The sequence below is a fragment of the Saccopteryx bilineata genome, chromosome 1, assembly GCF_036850765.1.
Source record: "Saccopteryx bilineata isolate mSacBil1 chromosome 1, mSacBil1_pri_phased_curated, whole genome shotgun sequence".
Taxonomy (NCBI): Eukaryota; Metazoa; Chordata; class Mammalia; order Chiroptera; family Emballonuridae; genus Saccopteryx; species Saccopteryx bilineata.
Window position 1 is genome coordinate 392,827,788 of NC_089490.1, and position 18,353 is coordinate 392,846,140.

The following is an 18,353-nucleotide window of genomic DNA, read 5'->3' on the forward strand; positions in this document are numbered from 1 at the left end:
GGTCTTCTTATCCCTACAAAGAACCCCAATACAGTACCATTGAACTGCAACCACTGCCGGGAGGTGGGCACTTTCTTTAGGAGGAAGGGCAATGAAGAATGGAGAATAATTACTTAATAAGAAACTAGGTCAGCAGTTCAGAGTTCCAGAAATGCCTTAGCGTGAAAAGGCAGCAACATGATGGATACTTCTCCATGAACAGGTTTTAAACTCTAATATAATTCTGAATATGATTTTGACAGTTGGCTCCAAATGTAGTTAAATGCCCCCAAATTAAGGCTAATATGTAAAGTATACTCCATATTTGAAAGATGTTAGATTCCTCTCCCCAAAGGAATTACTTAAAAATGAACAATCTGGTTCCAAGACTTTTTCACCATCCATCCTCATTTTTTAAATCTAAGATGATAGAATTTTGAAGAGTCATTGAAATGAAGAGTTTGGGGAAGGAGAAACAATTGAGGATTAAGAATGCCTATGGGACTATACTGTTGTGTGGGTTCTCCTTTCCATTCAACTTAGGGGATCTCCAAAAGAACTGCTATTGGAGACTGTGTATAAGGAAAGACCAGAATTTTAGTTCACTCATGGTTAGATGGTAGGCAAACTAAGAAACTTTAGAAGACACACAAAAACCTAAAGACTTGTGTTTGCCTTTCATTTCTAAATGAGAAGGCTCACTGGGTCAGCCCAGTATGACAGGGGTAGGGAAAAGCATGGTAGATCAATCCTTTCTCACCATGGTATAGCATGAATATGTGAGTTAGGCGAAGTGGGTGCTGCAAAAGGTCACTGGATTCAAGTCATCTCATTGGGACTCTAACCAAGAAGCAGCCTGCTGGGGTAGAGGAGACTATAGCAGTAAGAGGTCATGGAGTGGCTTTCTTACAGAAGAAGAATCATAAGGAGATGAGGGAGAAAATTCACTGAGCCCCGGATGTGGAATTGTGTATATTTGAGGGGCAGTCTCTAATCTCACCTTCCTGTCCTGCCTCTCTCATTCACCAGCAGTGCTATACAAATGGTGCTGAGTCCATGAGGCACGTGCCTCACTGGTTAGGAGCAGCACTAATGTTAATAAAGCTTACCTTTGAAAGATGGTAGAATCTCAGGAAGTTACTGGACTCTGGACGCAATAACTTAACTTGTTGACAGGGTAGCATAGGTGAGTCTAATAGCAGCTTTTATGTGTTTATCAGAACCAGACTCTTTCCCCAAGAACAAGAGTTAATAGCCATCATGCTGGGCTCCTATGGGACATTAGCTTCTTCTAAGTCCTTTGGGATTGTACCCTGAGGTGTTTTCCTCAAGACAGATAGTTGTTTTCACATCCCAGTCTCAATGAGGCAAATGGAAAATAGATGGGCAACTCTGCTTTTTTGTTTGTTTGTTCATCTTCTGTTGCCTCTTCCTACTTGTGATTTCCTCTTTGTAACTTAGTTGACTACTGCTCTTCAGAGCAAGTGAACTGTTTGTTGTATGTGTTATATTTCCAGTGAGATGGTAAGTATTTTGAGAATTCCTTCTCAAAGGCCCTAATAGAGAGGAATCACTCAGTACATACGTCAAGAATTGAGTTAATTTCTACACTAGGGGTAATGACTCTCAAGAGATGTCATCTATAGTGGAAACGGTAGGCTATGGCCTCTTCATCACTTGAATGAGTATCAGTATTGGAAGGGAATCTAAGGGGCCCATTGATTCAGCATTCAGTACTCTTAGTGCAAACTAAAGAGATAAACTCTGACTTTTTAATATTGAAAAGAAAGAAACATATTGAAATGATATTGAGTGGTTCACAGAAACATTGGGAGGCTGGAAAAGCAGACCCTGAAATGGACAGGAACAAGGGAGGCTGTATGGTCAGAGATACAGCCAAATCAGTATATTCCTTCTTCTCATGTTTGCATGTGCTTTAGAATATAACAGTTATTTCTCACCTAAACCAAGAGCATTCACCCCTCCTCAACAAGAAAGAACTTAACCTAATAACTGTATAGTTATTCATGACTAATATTTAAAGTAATAGGACAATAGAGAAGAAAGAAAAAGCAAAATTATCTATCTATCTATCTATCTATCATCTATATAGCATTTATATATCTAGTCATATCTAGGAAAAAACATAAATTATAGAAGCTAGAACAGTGGTTGATTGGACAGGGAGAAGGCTTGATTGGAAAGGGACACAAGAGAATTTTCTAGGGTGGTAAAAATATTATATTATTGGATACAATTGTCTAAATATATCAAACTGAACCAATTGAGATATACATATGTATTGTATTGTATGTTATTTACACTTCAATTGCAATATAATAGAAACAAAATAAGCTAACCACTTCTTCCTTTTTACTTGAAGTGGAATTTGAATCTATTATCACATCAGAATCAGTTGAAAAGCTTTCCTTGCCTTTTCTTTTCTACCAGATAAGCAGAGGTTGAGATTTTAAATCTTTGCTCAGATTCTGGAAACAGATGCTGGGAGACAGAGTGGAGCCAAGAACGCTCTTATGTATGATAAGATCCAGAGTGAAGAGTCATCCTCCCAGTTGCAGAGGAAGTTAACCCACATGGGGCAAGAGAGGAGAGACCAGATACGTGGTAGTTTCTCAGAACTAAGAATACCCAGGATAGAAAGGGCCAGTAGGAGGCACTTATGTATAAACACATGGATTTTCTGGAGGTTTGTGGCCTTATATGGGCATGTGGGAGAGGGTTGTCAATTTAGCCATTTTGAAGCTAGGGTTCCTAAGAACTCCTTGGTCATGGGGAAAGAAATAAGCCCTTCTTGGACAACACACAGTAAAACTTATTAAAACTTATGCTGAAGAAGACACAGGAAAATGCTGCATCATGATCTTCTTGCATAAGATATTCTCTTCTACTCTGCATAAAAAAAATTGGCTTACAATTGTGTGTTCATTTTCCCAATAGTCTGTAAACTCCTTGAAAGTGAGTATCTTGTGTTTTTTTCCTATAAACTCAAGCTCATAACCCAGTGCCTGACACATGAAATAGTACCTTCGTCATCCCCAAATCATTGTCTCTCATTTTCTTCTTATCTTAAATCCCTGCCTGCTTCACCATTTGATTGTTTATTTATTGTCTCTTGTCTCCTTATGAACATTAGATCCATGGGATCAGGGACTTTGGAAAATAGTAGATTCTTTTTAAATATTTGTTTAAAAATAAGTAAGCGAATGTGTAATAAATATTTATTGAAGAAATTGTCCTATTATGGCACAAAGGAGTTTTTCTAAAGAAGCTTCATAATGAGCATCAAGCATTGTGGTCTGTGGTCCCTGGGGATGGTTATACAAAACTCTGCCCCATCTCTGTTGAATAACCTCTTTTCCAGTGTTATGAACATCACACTTTTTCCTTCTCATGAAGGCTGGTTTGAAACCAATAAGAAGCAACTAAGACAATTCTCAAATTGAAGCTAGTGGGCCAAGACAGGCCCCAGCAATGATCACCATTGTATTGCAAGCTTTTACTGTTTTTCACTGGAAGCTGTAATTGTACAATGTTTTTAAAGACGAGAGAGAGAGAGAGAGAGAGAGAGAGAGAGAGAGAGAAAGAAAGAGTTATCATTATAAAAGTACCCACTGAGATTATTTTTGAAAATTAATTAATTTATTTTTGACAGAGACAGAGAGAGAATCAGAGAGAGGGACAGCTAGGGACGGACAGACAGGAAGAGAGAGAGATGAGAAGCATCAATTCTTTGTTGCGGCACCTTAGTTGTTCAATAATTGCTTTCCCATATGTACAATACCTTGATGGGGGTGGGCAGAGCTACAGCAGAGGAAGTAACCTCTTGTTCAAGACAGTGACCTTGGGCTCCAGCCAGCAAATGTGCTCAAGCAGGGGGCAACCTCAGATTTTCGAACCTTGGTTCTTTGTGTTCCAGTTTGACACTCTATCCACTGTGCCACCACCTGGTCAGGCCCTGTTGAGATTCTTGATGGTATGGTACTGCAGGTTATTTTGACCCATCCCATATCAGTAAAACAAACTGTCTGACAAGGATGTGTTGTTGTATAATCTCTCTTCATTACATAGCTATCTCTGTATCAATACTTCTTAGTTGTAATTATCCAACACAGACATGAACAAAAACACACTTTCTATATGGTTTCCTTGGTCTTCAACATGTGAGAATGAGAAATTGGAATTACTGGAAATTTTTAAGAATGCATAGACTTATAAGTAATTCTTAAAATATTTTCAATCTTCTTTATACTCTTTAATCATTTTTATAAGTATCTAAATTTGTTTATTAACTATAAGTACTAAGTAGATGAGTATATACCAAGTATTATAAACTATAGTGAATAGCCCAGTACTGAAATATACTCATAAATATTATTGGGTGGTATTTTAATAACTAAGCACAGATCTCCAAATAAAATTAATAGCACTATGCAGAACTACATGTCAAAATTACCAATTTAAGGAGTCAAATTTGGTTCCAAAATTTATTTCTTGAAACATCACTCATAGGATTTGTATAAAGTATCGTAAGCACATAACCTTATGGATATTAAGTTTATTTACAAGAATGACACACTGTTGGCAGCAGATAGAACCATGCACACACATTCAGAAGCAGCTACCAGCAAGACTCTTTCTTGTCTTGGTGCCAGAAATCTAGACTTAACCTTTGACTCTATGTGTTATGTTTTTTGCTTTCCTTTTGACATGATTCCTCTGAACCTGTCACCCCTCTATATTGATCATTATGATATAATTAATGCAGAAGAATTATAATTCTTTCCCCAATTTTCTTGATTTCTCAGCTTTTTCTCAGAATTTGTATTTAAAAATAAATAGTTTTTTTGAGAAATATTGGAAAGAAATTCCCACCTAAAATGACTACTCCCACCACTACCCATTTCATCCACTAGTTAAACCATAAGTAAAGATTTGGGAAAATCTACTATGACAACACACCAGTGATGATTTTGCCACGTAGTCTGGTCTCAAGATGTTTATTGATATGAAGGGAGACATATACTCAAGTAATTACACTCCATGTTCAAATATATTTTAATAAAATTCCAACAAGAGAGGCATAAATAGAGAATGTCAATGAATAGAGAGGTTACTTCCTGGGCAAGTACTTCTCTGTAAGTCAATTGATACCAAGAACAGACTCATTAGCCCAAAAGACTGCATGAATGGTATGAGCAAGATTTTGAAAGGAGTAGAATTTTGAAAGAATTGTTGAAGATCCAAGAAAAGAAGCATGGAGGAAACCTAAAACAGTTTGGCAAGTTCTGACTTCCACTTATGCTACCAGAAAGCTACCTTGTCATGGGAGTGAGGGGAGTTATTTTCTTAAGGGAAATATCATCGATGGACATTTCAGTCCCATCATTTGACTCATGATATACTCTACATAATATTCTAATTCCAGAATCTAATACTTTCATGGAAATACTTTCATATTCAGGGAACATTTTTTCATTAAGAAAAAGAAGTTTATTCTATTCATCTAAAATAAGCACAGAAAGGTAACTGCGGGAGCCTAGTAATTCAGTTGAAAGGATTGATCAACCCTTCGGGGACTTCTTCTCAATAGAGTAACATTTCACCCTCTTCTTTTTGAGTTCCAGGTTAATCTTCTGCATGATTTGTGACTAGAAATGACAGGAGGCATGGAAGTGCATGCGAACTTTCCTTTTGTTGGCATTCCAGACCACGGGTTTAGCACACTGTGTACATTTAATTGATTCATTATGTTCTGATGTGACTTGATCTGGATACATTAATAAGCAGACTGCCAACCAGAGAGTTTTATTCTTTTCCAACACTTAATTAGAAACAAAGACATTTCTAATATATTGTTAAATCCATAACTGTTCCCAGAATAAGTAACACTTTGTAGTTCATTTTTCTTACCCCCATGTGAAATAAGCTTAAAAAAATTTAAAGCATAAGCCTGACCAGGGGTTTCTCAGTGGATAGAGCATTGAATTGGGATGTGAAGGACTCAGGTTGGAAGCCCTGAGGTCGCCAGCTTGAGTGTGGGCTCATTTGATTTGAGTGCAGGCTCACCAGTTTGAGTGCGGGGTCTCTGACTTGAGGGTGGGATCATAGACATGACCCCAAGGTTGCTGGCTTGAGCCCAAAGGTCACTGGCTTGAGCAAGGGGTCACTTGCTCTGCTGCAGCCCCCCCAGTCAAGGCACATATGAGAAAGCAGTCAATGAACAGCTAAGGAGACTAAGAAGCCACAAAGAAAAATTGATGCTTCTTATCTCTTTCCCTTAATGTCCATCTGTCCCTATCTGTCCCTCTCTCAGTCTCTCTCTCTTTCTCTGTCACGCACACAAAATTTAAAGCATCAACAATAATGAAAAAAAAGAAGTAGCCAAAAAGAGTGCTAGTCTCAAAAACAATATGAAAAATGGAGGATCATGCTGTGATAATGGGAGGTTTATGTGCCAAATGAATCTAGATGAGCCTCAGATTCCTTTTGGAAATTATTATTTTTCTGATTATAAGAAGAACACAGTCTTATTTTTAAAAACATGAAAGATGCATAAATTAATAAAGAAGACAAGTATTCATAATTCTTTAAAGCAAAAATAACAACCGTTAACTGTTTATATTCACCATTATGCATGTGCACTTTTACAGAATTGGGCTCCTAATATAAATTCAGGCTTGTAGCTTGCTTTTATCACTTAGTTATGATGATAAATATTGTGCCTTAATGTTAAATATTAAATTTCCATATAATTTTAATATGCTGTGTTTAAGTATTCAAAATTGGAAGTAGATTTTAATAGCTTTTCAGTGTATAAAAGTATGAAACAGCCTTATATATTCAGTTTTGACTCTTAATTTCTTTCTTTTTTTGGTGATTACGGTTTTAGAATAAGAATTATTGAATCAGAGAATAAAAACTTTTCTAGGGTTCGGTACACCTAGCTGTATGACATTCAGACGGATTACACCAACTTCTTCGCTCTTACTCTCGTCTTCTGGAAGTTGCGGCTAAGAAACACCAAGGTCAGGGGCTAGATCAGTCCCCTGCCTCAGAACTGTCCTAAGAGGGGATATCCTTGTTAAGAGCTGTCCCTGGAGTCCTCTTCATAGCATTGTTCCTCAGGTGTAAACGAGAAGATTGAGCAGCATGGTGTCAAGTGTGAACACCAGCGAGGGTAGTCCATTCTACTTGAGGGTTTGTGCGTGGCTGGGGCACAGGGACAGGAAGATGTAAGAGCCACCCTGCCGCAGGACCTTACTGCCGTGGGAGGAACAGTGGCGCCACCTGCTGAATGGATCTCTGAGCAGCAGCCGATGAAAGCACGAAGTGCTGAGAAGGAAGAAGAGCAAGGCTCCCTGAAGTTGCCAGCATGGCCGGCTCATGCAGGCAGCGCTGGCGTGGACCACATGCCGTCTTCCACACTCTTGCACAGCTGGCACGTCTTGTGAGTGCCTTGTCAGTGCACATCAATTCCGACAGGTCCCTGGCCTGGAAGAATAGAAGAAAATGAAGGCCTTCAATTAGAATGCAGGAAGTGAAGGAAATCAATGCATCAAATAAGCTATGGTTGGCCATGCATTTGTATCTAAAACAATAACAAAATATATTTCTTTGAGTGTAATATATATCGTAATGAATAGTTCTCATCCACCGAGGCGCTGAACTGGGGACGCAGATAGACCAAGGCTCAGAAGCCATATTGCAGCAAGACCACGGTGAGGTGAGAGGAGCAGGTGGAGAAGGCCCAGTGCCGACCCTCAGCGGAACGAATGCCCAGGATGGCCAAGGTGATGAACACGTAAGAGACAGAGATAAGGATGAAGGGGACCGTCAGCACGAGGATGCTCACGACATAGAGGACGGCCTGGTGCACGCGGATGTCAGCGCAGGCCAGCCGCAGGACCGGGGGCACATCGCAGAGGAAGTGGTTGATGTGCCCGAGGTGCCTGCAGAAGGGCAAGGTGAAGACTAGGGATGTGAGCTGCAGGGACAGGTAGAGGGCCAGGACCACAGCACAGGCCACCATCTGGATGCACAGCTTCTGGGTCATGATGAGGGTATATAGTGCAGCGGGTGGCAGAAGGCCACATAACGATCGTAGGCCATGATTGCCAAGAGAAAACAGTCGGCGCCACCGAGCTTGAAAAAAAAGACCATTTGGGTCCCGCAGCCAGCCAGAGAAATGGGCTTCTGGGCTCCAAAGAGGTTGGAGAGCATCAGGGGCACCACCACGGTGGTGTAGCTGATCTCTATGAAGGACAAGTTGCACAGGAAGAAATACATTGGTGTGCGCAGGGAGCTGTGTGTGCACACCGCCCAGATGATGGCCGTGTTGCCACAAAGGATCAGCAGGTAGAGGAGGAAGAAGAGGAGGAAGAGGAGCGCCTGGAATTCAGGGACGGCGGTGAAGGCCTGGAACACAAACTCAGTGGGGCGGGTCTGGTTGAGAACCGGACTCCTAGCAAACATGTCTCCTGCAAGAGAGGTACAGAATATACTGAATTTTCCTTTGTGGAGCTGTGTTATTGCCTGAAGTAAAGCAGTGATTTTAGTTTTGATTTAGAACTACCTATTTAGTATCCAATTTCCAATCTTAATACTTGGAATGCATGTACCATAGAGGGTAGGGTATATGATTCCTTGGAAATCTTCATGACTGATACTCATCTGTAGACATTTCTGATGGTGAAGACATGTAGATATTACTAATGACATGTCTTTTTTTTTCTTGTGTGTGTGTGTGTGTGTGTGTGCGTGTGCGCATGTATGCGCGTGTGTTTTTTAAATCCACCTGACAAGGGCTAATTCTTTGCTTGTATTTAATGAAACTAAGGAGTTGTATAGCTGTAGATAATTTAAAAATTAGATAATTGGAAGCATTATTCACTGTTTTGATTGAACTGTAACATATTGTACATACACAGAATTTCACACATCCTAAGTGTACAGCTTGATTTATTTCTCACACAGTAAAGATACTGATATAACCATTACCAGGATTGAGAATAGTTTATGAGCATCTTTTATGCCTCCTCTCAATCTTTAACCTCCCAAAGGTGACTACTTTTTTGACTTTTATCGCTGGAAATTAGTATATGTTTCAATTTATATGTGTAAATGATAAAGTATGTACTGTATTATAACTGGCTTCAGTGTTATGTCTGCAAAGGTCATTCTCGCAGTTCTAACAAGACTTTACTATTTCCATTCTATTTTATAGCTACATGCTAATTTATTCATTGGTGGTTGACTTTTCACCCAATTTTTAACTCCATAGAAAACTAGAAAAACACCTTTTGTTCTAACTTTCTCTGTTATATTCTCTTTATTTCCTTTCATTTGAAGAATTATTTCTAAAGAAAATATATTTTAAAAGAATATTCAGTCCTGACCTGTGGTGGTGCAGTGGATAAAACATCAACCTGGAATGATGAGATCACTTGGTTTGAAAACCTAAGCTTGCTCGGTCAAGGCACATATGGGAGTTCATACTTTCTGCTCCTCCCCTCTTCTCTCTCTCTCTCTCTCTCTCCTCTCCATTTTCTAAAATGAATAAGTAAAATCTTAAAAAAGTAAATAAAAAATATTCAACCATGATGCTGAACTTTAGAACTCAGACAGGTTCAAAAGACAGGGAACTGCAAGGGAGTCAGATAGAAATGAAAGTGGAGCTGTGTAAGATAGGAAAAGACCAGACACGATACTGTATATAGAGAACCCTAGAGATTCCACCTAAGAACTGCTGGAACTGATAAATTAATTTAATAAAGTAGCAGGATACAAAAATAAATATCCAGAAATAGATTATATTTTTATACACCAATAATGAACTACCAGAAAAGCAAACTAAGGAAACAATCCCATTTTCAATTGCATAAAAAAATCCTAGAAGTAAATTTAACCAAGGAGGTAAAAGATTTGTACTCAGAAAATTATAAGACACTAAAGAAAGAAACTGAAGTAGACACAAATAAATGCAAGCATATACCATACTCTTAGATAGGATGAATTAACATCACTAGAATGTTTATTCTACCCCAAGCAATATGTAGATTCAATATACTTCATATCTAAACATCAATGTTGTATTTCATAGAACTAGGACAAATAATCTAAAAATTTATATGGAAGTACAAAAGACCCTAATAGCCATAGCAATCTTGAGAAAGAAGAACATAGTTGAAAGAATCACAATACCTAATAACAAAATATATTACAAGGCCATAGTAATCAAAACAGCATGAAAACAGACATATAGATTAATGGAACAGAATAGAAAGCTCAGAAAAAAACCTACACCTATATGGTCAATTAATATTTGACAAAGGGAGCAAGAACAGACAATGGGGTAAAGGGTCTATTCAATAAATAGTATTGGAAAAATTGGACATTTACATGCAAAAAAATCCCCCCAAACCAAAACAGCAACCAAACTAGACCACCTTTTAACCCCATATACAAGAATAAATTCTGAAAGGATTAGAGACTTACACATAAGACTTAAAACCATAAAACTCCTGGAAGAAACCATAGACAGTAAAATCTTGGTCATTTCTCTTAGTAATATTTTTTTCTGACATGTTTCCTTGGGCAAGAGAAACAAAAAAAATAGACAAATGGGACTACATCAAACTAAAAAGTTTTTGCACAATAAAGAAAACCATCAACAAAATGAAAAACAGCATTGAATAGGAGAATATAGTCATGAATGATACATCTGATAAGAAGTTAATATCCAAAATTTATAAAGAACTTATACCACTCAACACCAAAAACAAACAAAGAATGCAATTAGATAATGGGCCAAGGACCTGAATAGACACTTCTCCTAAAAGGACATACAGATGGCCAACAGACATATGAAAAGATGCTCAATGTCACTAATCATCAGATAAATGCAAACTAAAACAGCAATGAGATATTATTTCACATTTGTCAGAATGGCTATCATCAATAAATCAACAAACAAGGGCTGGCAAGGATGTAGAGAAAAGGGAATCCTTGTGCACTGTTGGTGGGAATGAAGATTACTAGTCACTGTGGAAAAGAGCATGGAGTTACCTAAAAAATTAAAAATGGAATTGTCTATGATCCAGAGATCCTACTTCTGGGTATATATCTGAAGAAACACAAAACACTAATTTGAAAAAATATATGCATCTGTATGTTCATTGCAGCATTATTTACAATAGCCAAGCTATGGAGTAACCCAAGTGCCCATCAACAGATGAGTAGATAAAAAGCTGTGGTACATACAGGTGTGGCAAAAGTAAGTTTATGGTTGTTCAGATGGAAATATACAATAATTAATAAATAATAATACAAGAATAAATATTGTAGGCCCTGGCCAGTTGGCTCAGCAGTAGAGCATCGGCCTGGTATGTGGAAGTCCCAGTTCGATTCCCAGCCAGGGCACATGGTAGAAGTGCCCATCTGCTTCTCCACTCTTCCCCCTCTCCTTTCTCTTTCTGTTTCTCTCTTCCCCTACCACAGCCAAGACTCTGTTGGAGCAAAGTTGGCCCAGGCACTGAGGATGGCTTCATGGCCTCCCCCTCAGGAGCTAGAATGCTCTGGTTGCAATGGAGCAATGTCCCAGATGGGTTAAGCATCACCCCCTGGTGGGCATGCTGGGTGAATCCTGGTCGGGTGCAAGTGGGAGTCTGTCTCTGTGCCTCCCTGCTTCTCACTTCAGAAAAATACAACCCCCCCAAAATAAAAAAATAAGTGAATAAATATTGTATTTCATGTACTCACAACTGTAAACTTACTTTTTTCTCACTCTGTATGTACAATGGAATATTACTTGGCCATAAAAAGAATTAAATCTTACCATTTGTGGCAACATGGATGGACAACAGGTATAATGCTAAGTAAAATAAATGAGTCAGAGAAAGACAACTATCATATAATTTCACTTATGTGTGGAATTTGAAGAACAAAATAAATAAACAAACAGACCAATAGATAAAAATAGACTAATGGTTACCAAAGGGAAGAGAGTTGGGCGACTGGGTGAAAAAGGTGAAGGGATCAAGAAAGAAAAAAAAGTTTATAGACACAGACAACATCTCAGAATTTGTTTTTCTAAATTAGGGTTCTCCCTTCCAATGGTCACTTTTAAAGGTTTTTCACTCACTCTTAATGGTGTAGTGGTGTTGTTGCCTTCAGAAGCTTCGTTTCTGGAGCTCCTCTGGGATTATTTTCAAAGATTGCACATTTTCTTGAATATCATCAGCTGTGGCATAGGTTCACACTTGGAGGATATATTTGCTTTTTTTTCTTAGTAGTAAAACATTTAAGGAACAGTAAGAGGAAATACAGTGAATAATCTAGGTGGTCACATTTTTCACTATAAATTTTGTTCAGAATAAGAGTTTGTGAGGCTAATGTTATGCAGTAAAAAGCGTGAAAATGTTTTTTCAGCTTCTATGAAATAAAATTATAAATATTTTCATTGCTGTCAGGTTTATCATTCAAGATGTATGGCACTGTCTTTGTGGAAATATCCCTCATGTTCAAGTTTTGAACCTTAAGTAATTGATTCTGTCACTAGAATTCAATTCTTTTGGCCTTGAAATAACCTGTCTACTGGCACAAATGGAATATCTGACCATTTCAACATTTTCATCTGGCTAATGTGTGAGAGATTGATTGCATTTAAAAAGGTATGTAATAGACATCTTCCCTGTGTCAGCTCTTTATTTCAAGTCCAAAAGAACTCTGTGAAAATAAATTTCTCTGTTCTGAGTCTTTATCATCTTATTGCATGATGTGAGGCATGAAAAGCTTCATTTCTGTATCACGTGACAGTCCATGCAAACCCATAAGCTGCGGTTATTATTCTCAGTCTTCTTCCCAAAGCTGTCCTCAGATAACCTGCCAACCCTGTTAATCATTACCCAGAGAACTCACTTGACTACTGGGTCCCCATATTTCTTCCTCAGGGAACTGATGCTTTAAGCACTCAATTTCTGGTAATGCCAGTTTGATAAACATTTCAACCAGGGCTCTTTTTAAGTTCTACAAGGGCAAGAAAGCCTATCTTGTTCACCAGTATATCCCCATCACAATTGATTTGCTTTGAACGAAATTAAGTTATGCTGCAGTTAAATCTACCTTATGCAGCAATTTCTTTAGGTCCACATCCATTGGGAATTTCTCAGCCCAATAGTTACTTTGTTTATATTTGTATGTTACATGCAATAAAGTGTGGTGAAATGGAGTCAGTTGATAAATGGATAATGGCAAGCAAAGCAATTAAACTATTGATGTGCTTGTTGACCCAAAAAGTTGATAATGTTGGGATTCTCACCTAGGTAGCATTTAGCTCTTAATAGTGATGAAGCAATATTACAATGTGTAATGTATACATACTGATGATCCATAAAAACAGTACATATAAAACCAAAACCGCTTTAAAAATGTCAGCCGTGAAATCATTAGCACAGCCCAGTCATAGGTCAAATGTGTGCTCATATAAAACATAGGTAAAGTTAAATCTCAATATCTGGAAACTGTAAGAGAATTCAAGAGGCATCTAATTAATCCTCTCATATCCTAGTAAGTGCAAAACCCGAAGCCTGCCAAGATTGAGCCTCGTTCAAAGCATATGGTTAGTTATGTGCATACCCGAGACCAGAATTTGTATTCTATTTGGTTATCACGGGGTGGAGTCTATACACACATCTTTAGTACATCTAACTTTTCACTTACATAAAGACCTATGTAACTTAGTTAAGAGAGTGCAAACATCCCTGCAGGAAGAATACTTTGTATGATTCTGGCAGTGCTGCTTAGCAACATGCCCAGACTCAGACTAGTGCTGTGCATACAGGTAAGGGAAGCAAAATATTTTGCAGAATAATTTGAGAATTCTTTAAAATATTTCTTAATCCAAAATGTTTCTCCTAATGGTGAGCACGGTGCCATTCCCAAGTTAATTACCCCTTTAAGGAGACATTTGATCTCTCAAGAGTATGAGGTCCAGATAAACCATTTACTAGATTTAGAACCATGGACAGTGACCTACTTTTTATGAATCTCAGATTTTTAGCTGCAAAGGGTAAACTATAATTACCCTACAGAGTATTGTGCAAAGTAAGAGTAATGTGACTTACTTTTAGTAGATAAGTGCCAATTTTTTTGCATGAATGAATTGTTTGTTAGAAAGCAATTTATTTCTTATGATGATTAAAAATTTTTATAATGAAATGCAATGATTTATTGACTAAAACAGTTTCTCAATTTCCTGACTGTGAATCTTGTTTCCTCAGCTTGTGATGGCATTGGCACAGGATCAATGAAGTCAGCTCAGACCATGGATTCCAGTAACATTGACAAATTCATTAACTGTACCAAAAATCAATGGGAATTTGATCTTTCTTGTCATTGGTATTCATGGGTCAGTATTAAATGTCTGCAGAAAGTTATTGTACAAAGTGTAGACAAAGCTTCAGAGAGTTTTTTAGCTTTGTCTGTTTGATTCATTTTGACCCAGAAGACTTCTGCCTCACATTAATGCTCTTCTCCAAAAAAATCAAGTGCCTGTTTTCACCATTCTTTTTCCTGCACTCTCTGCCTCAACTCTACTGAACCACTTTCAGTTCCCTTCCATGATCTCCCTTGCTCTGAGAACTATGCATGATCTATTCTGTCTGCCTTGAACACTTATCTCCTGCCACTTTTGAGCCACCTCTTATTTTTCCTTCAAAGATTAGTTCAGGTGTCAATCAGCTTTTCCTGATCCTTCCCCCCTCCTACTATAGGAATAGATGCTCCTTCTGTGAGGTTCCAAATAATGCCCAAAAATCCGCTCTGCCCTATCAATAAGTAAGTCAAGAAGACATACATTTATTGAGTATCTGTTTCAAGTCTTGAACTCAGCTATGTGTAGGGATATAAGATAATTACAAGTCTCATAAGGAAACATGACACATAGGAAGAGAATTTAAATATCTTCTGAGACACTAACTCCTAAATTGTATTCCTTAGAACAGAATTCTTCATGACACCTCAGGAATGAAAGTTTTCACGGTCATATTAGTAAACGTTCATGTTTTCTCCCCTGAGATTCACAATGCATATTAGCATAATAAAGTTTTGTGAAATCCTGTTGTAAAGCAAACAGCTTAATTTTATCTATTAAATTTTCCAAGTCTATTTCATCATAGAATCCTTTTCTTCCCACATAACATCACTAATGCTTATGGTTTAATAATACTACTTGAAAAAAGTAAGAACCATGCCATACTCTTTAAGCTAGTTCTATAGAGGGTATAGTCAAAGAAAAGGCAAAAGAAAATGGATTCTGATACAACCACATAGAGTCAAGTCTTGCCTGATTTAGTCAGATTATTTAGTGTCCTTTATGAAATCTTTTTATAATTAATGGGTCCCTACAGAGGATGAATAACCTTAGTGGTTTCCCTTAAACTAAAGCCAACTAAGGAAATATTTGAAAAAAATTTACTGAGTTGATGAACCAATCAGGATTAATGGAAAACTCTTCTGTGTGGTGATAATAGACAATTATTATCTGAGAATTCCAGGTAGGCATTCTCATTCCTTTCCTATATGCTAGGGAATTTACTGGTGTTGTGTTCCAGATGATCTCCCAGTGAGCACTTTTGAAGGAAAATGTTCATTTCAGCTAGAGCTCGTAAAACAACACTAGCCTAGGCACCTAGAGATCTGGAGTCTAGTTATGATTCTGCCGTGTGTAACTGTTGACCTCAGGCAAGAAGTGAAGCTCCATGTGGGCCTCCTCATCTATGATATGCGTTGGATGACCTGGACTCCATAGGTCCTTCTACCTCTAAAATGCTATGAACTGTGTTATTTTCTTGAGAAGCAGAAAACTTAAGAAGAATTTTCCATAATCATTCCTTTTGATCTTTAGTTTCATTTTTCTTTATTTTACTTATTTCTGTCCTTTGGTAAGTTTTCCCTCTGCTTATACTTTCTTAGTCCTTATAATATATATATATTATTATTATTATTTTTTTTGTATTTTTCCGAAGCTGGAAATGGGAGAGACAGTCAGACAGACTCCCACATGCGCCCGACCGGAATCCACCCGGCACGCCCACCAGGGGCCACGCTCTGCCCACCAGGGGGCAATGCTCTGCCCCTCCGGGGCGTCGCCCTGCCGTGACCAGAGCCACTCTAGCGCCTGAGGCAGAGGCCAAGGAGCCATCCCCAGCGCCCGGGCCATCCCTGCTCCAATGGAGCCTTGGCTGCGGGAGGGGAAGAGAGAGACAGAGAGGAAGGAGGGGGTTGGGGGGGTGGAGAAGCAAATGTGCCCCGGCCGGGAATCAAACCTGGGTCCCCCGCACGCCAGGCCGACGCTCTACCGCTGAGCCAACCGGCCAGGGCCAATATATATATTATTATTACACACACACTGGGAGAGAGGAAGGAATGTTTACAGTTGTTTGAATGAAAAAATATATAATACAAAAATAAATAATAATATAAGAATAAACTGTGTTTTGTATGCTCATAACTATAAAACTACTTTCTTCCCCCTGTATATATACACATGGATTTAAAGTAATATTTCTACTCTTAGCCTAACCATGTTTTAAAATTTATTTCTGCCTTTCTAACTCCTTCCAGATCTCACATACTTAAAATTACATTCTTTCATTGTATTTATTTTTAGCTATGTTTAGCCTCCCTGTCTCATGTCCATTATCAATAATATATCGTTGCTGAACAAGTAACAAGTATATATTGAATTCCTATTATGAGCCAGGTTCTATTTCCATTGTTTGAGATACTTTAGCGTACAAAATAGGTAACAATTTTGCCCACACGGAGAGTATATTCTTGGAGGGGGGAAGACAGATAATATGAGGATAAATGAGAATAGGAACATTTAAGAATGTGTTCTAAGGGGTAAGTGCTATAGAGAAAGAGGTAGAACAGGGTAAGGACATTGGAGAGTGCGGTAGAGAGTGATGTGACAGGTGTGGCAGGTACAGAGGCTATCCTGTGTTCTGGGATGGCCTCTCAGAGGTCATAGTTTGACGGTGATCCAATAGCTGACAAGCCAGCTAGGAGAAGGGAAAGGAAAACGTTTTAAGGCAGAGGCATATAAAAAACTTTTTTCTAAAACCAAAATAAACATATGAAATTTATGCATAAAGGTCCAAAATATCTAAAATCCATGTGAATGAAGACAACTAGCTCTTCATATTCATGGCAATGGTCAAATAAAAGAGTCTGTGCTTATAATTAAATGGGTGGTTAAGTGCATGTGGAGGCTATACACAGACTTACTTTCCTTTTTTTCTTAACCAGATATATTTATTTGTTCAGATGACCTCATTTCTACAAATGTTTTTTCACTTTTGCAATTTCCATCTAACAGTGGGGTATAAATGTTTTTCTCTTTAAATGTAGTGCTTATAGTTATACCTTTTGTGACTATGTCATGTGAATAGTATTAATTTGGGAGGGTGTTTTTTATGAGTTTAGATAAATATACAGCTAATTTAGTCAGTCATATTGATTCAGTTAGTCATTCATATTGTGCTTTTGAAAATGTATACTTTCTTATTGCCCTTATATTTAATTTACTTGTTTTTAAATATAATTTAGAAAGCAATTATACTGTATGATACACTTAAACTTTGTTGAGGATAAATCTCATTTTAAGTGCTCTTACTATACTAAATTTAAAAAAAGTTCAGCAAGAATACTTTTAAAATATAAAGGAAAGTTCTAAAGAAATTAACTTTGAAAAGTTTAGGCCCTATATCAGCCAACTATGGTATCTAGTTAATTAACTCAGTTATAGTAAATACAATATATATGATCTTTATAGACTTATTTTTCTTTTATAGGTACTCCTTCATAAGGTCCCAGTTTCTTGAATTTAAAACTATGTAATCAATCATGCTCTACAGTAATTGCAATGACACATTGGTCTAACCTTAGCATGAAATCCACTGTGGTCAGTGATTCCAAGGCAATAGTAACAGCTAATAACAGTGCTAATAGTTTTTGAATGATTTATCTATGCCAGAAAACTGTAATTATTTAAATTGTATTAAAAACCATGATACCAAATGAAATTACTTTGAGACATGTGAAGACGGAAGAGGGACATCTTAGTGAATCCTGCTTTATTCTCTGCCCGAGATGCTCTTCTGACATTTCCACATGCCTTGCATGTGCACTGCCTTGAAGTATGGGCTCAATATTCCCTTATCCAAGAAGGCTTCTCATGTTACTCTGTATAAAACAATACCGTGCCACTCTTCATCACTCTTGATTCGCATCATTTTTCTTTATTTCAGATAACAATCGACATATTTTATCATTATTACCTGTTTCACCTTCTG

The 18,353-nt window shown here is 37.8% G+C and overlaps 1 pseudogene; it reads right to left on the minus strand.

Annotated features, from left to right (window-relative positions):
- Nucleotides 1–7,121: 7,121 nt before the first annotated feature.
- LOC136320838 (olfactory receptor 10Q1-like) lies at nucleotides 7,122–8,472 on the minus strand (annotated as a pseudogene).
- Nucleotides 8,473–18,353: the final 9,881 nt, after the last annotated feature.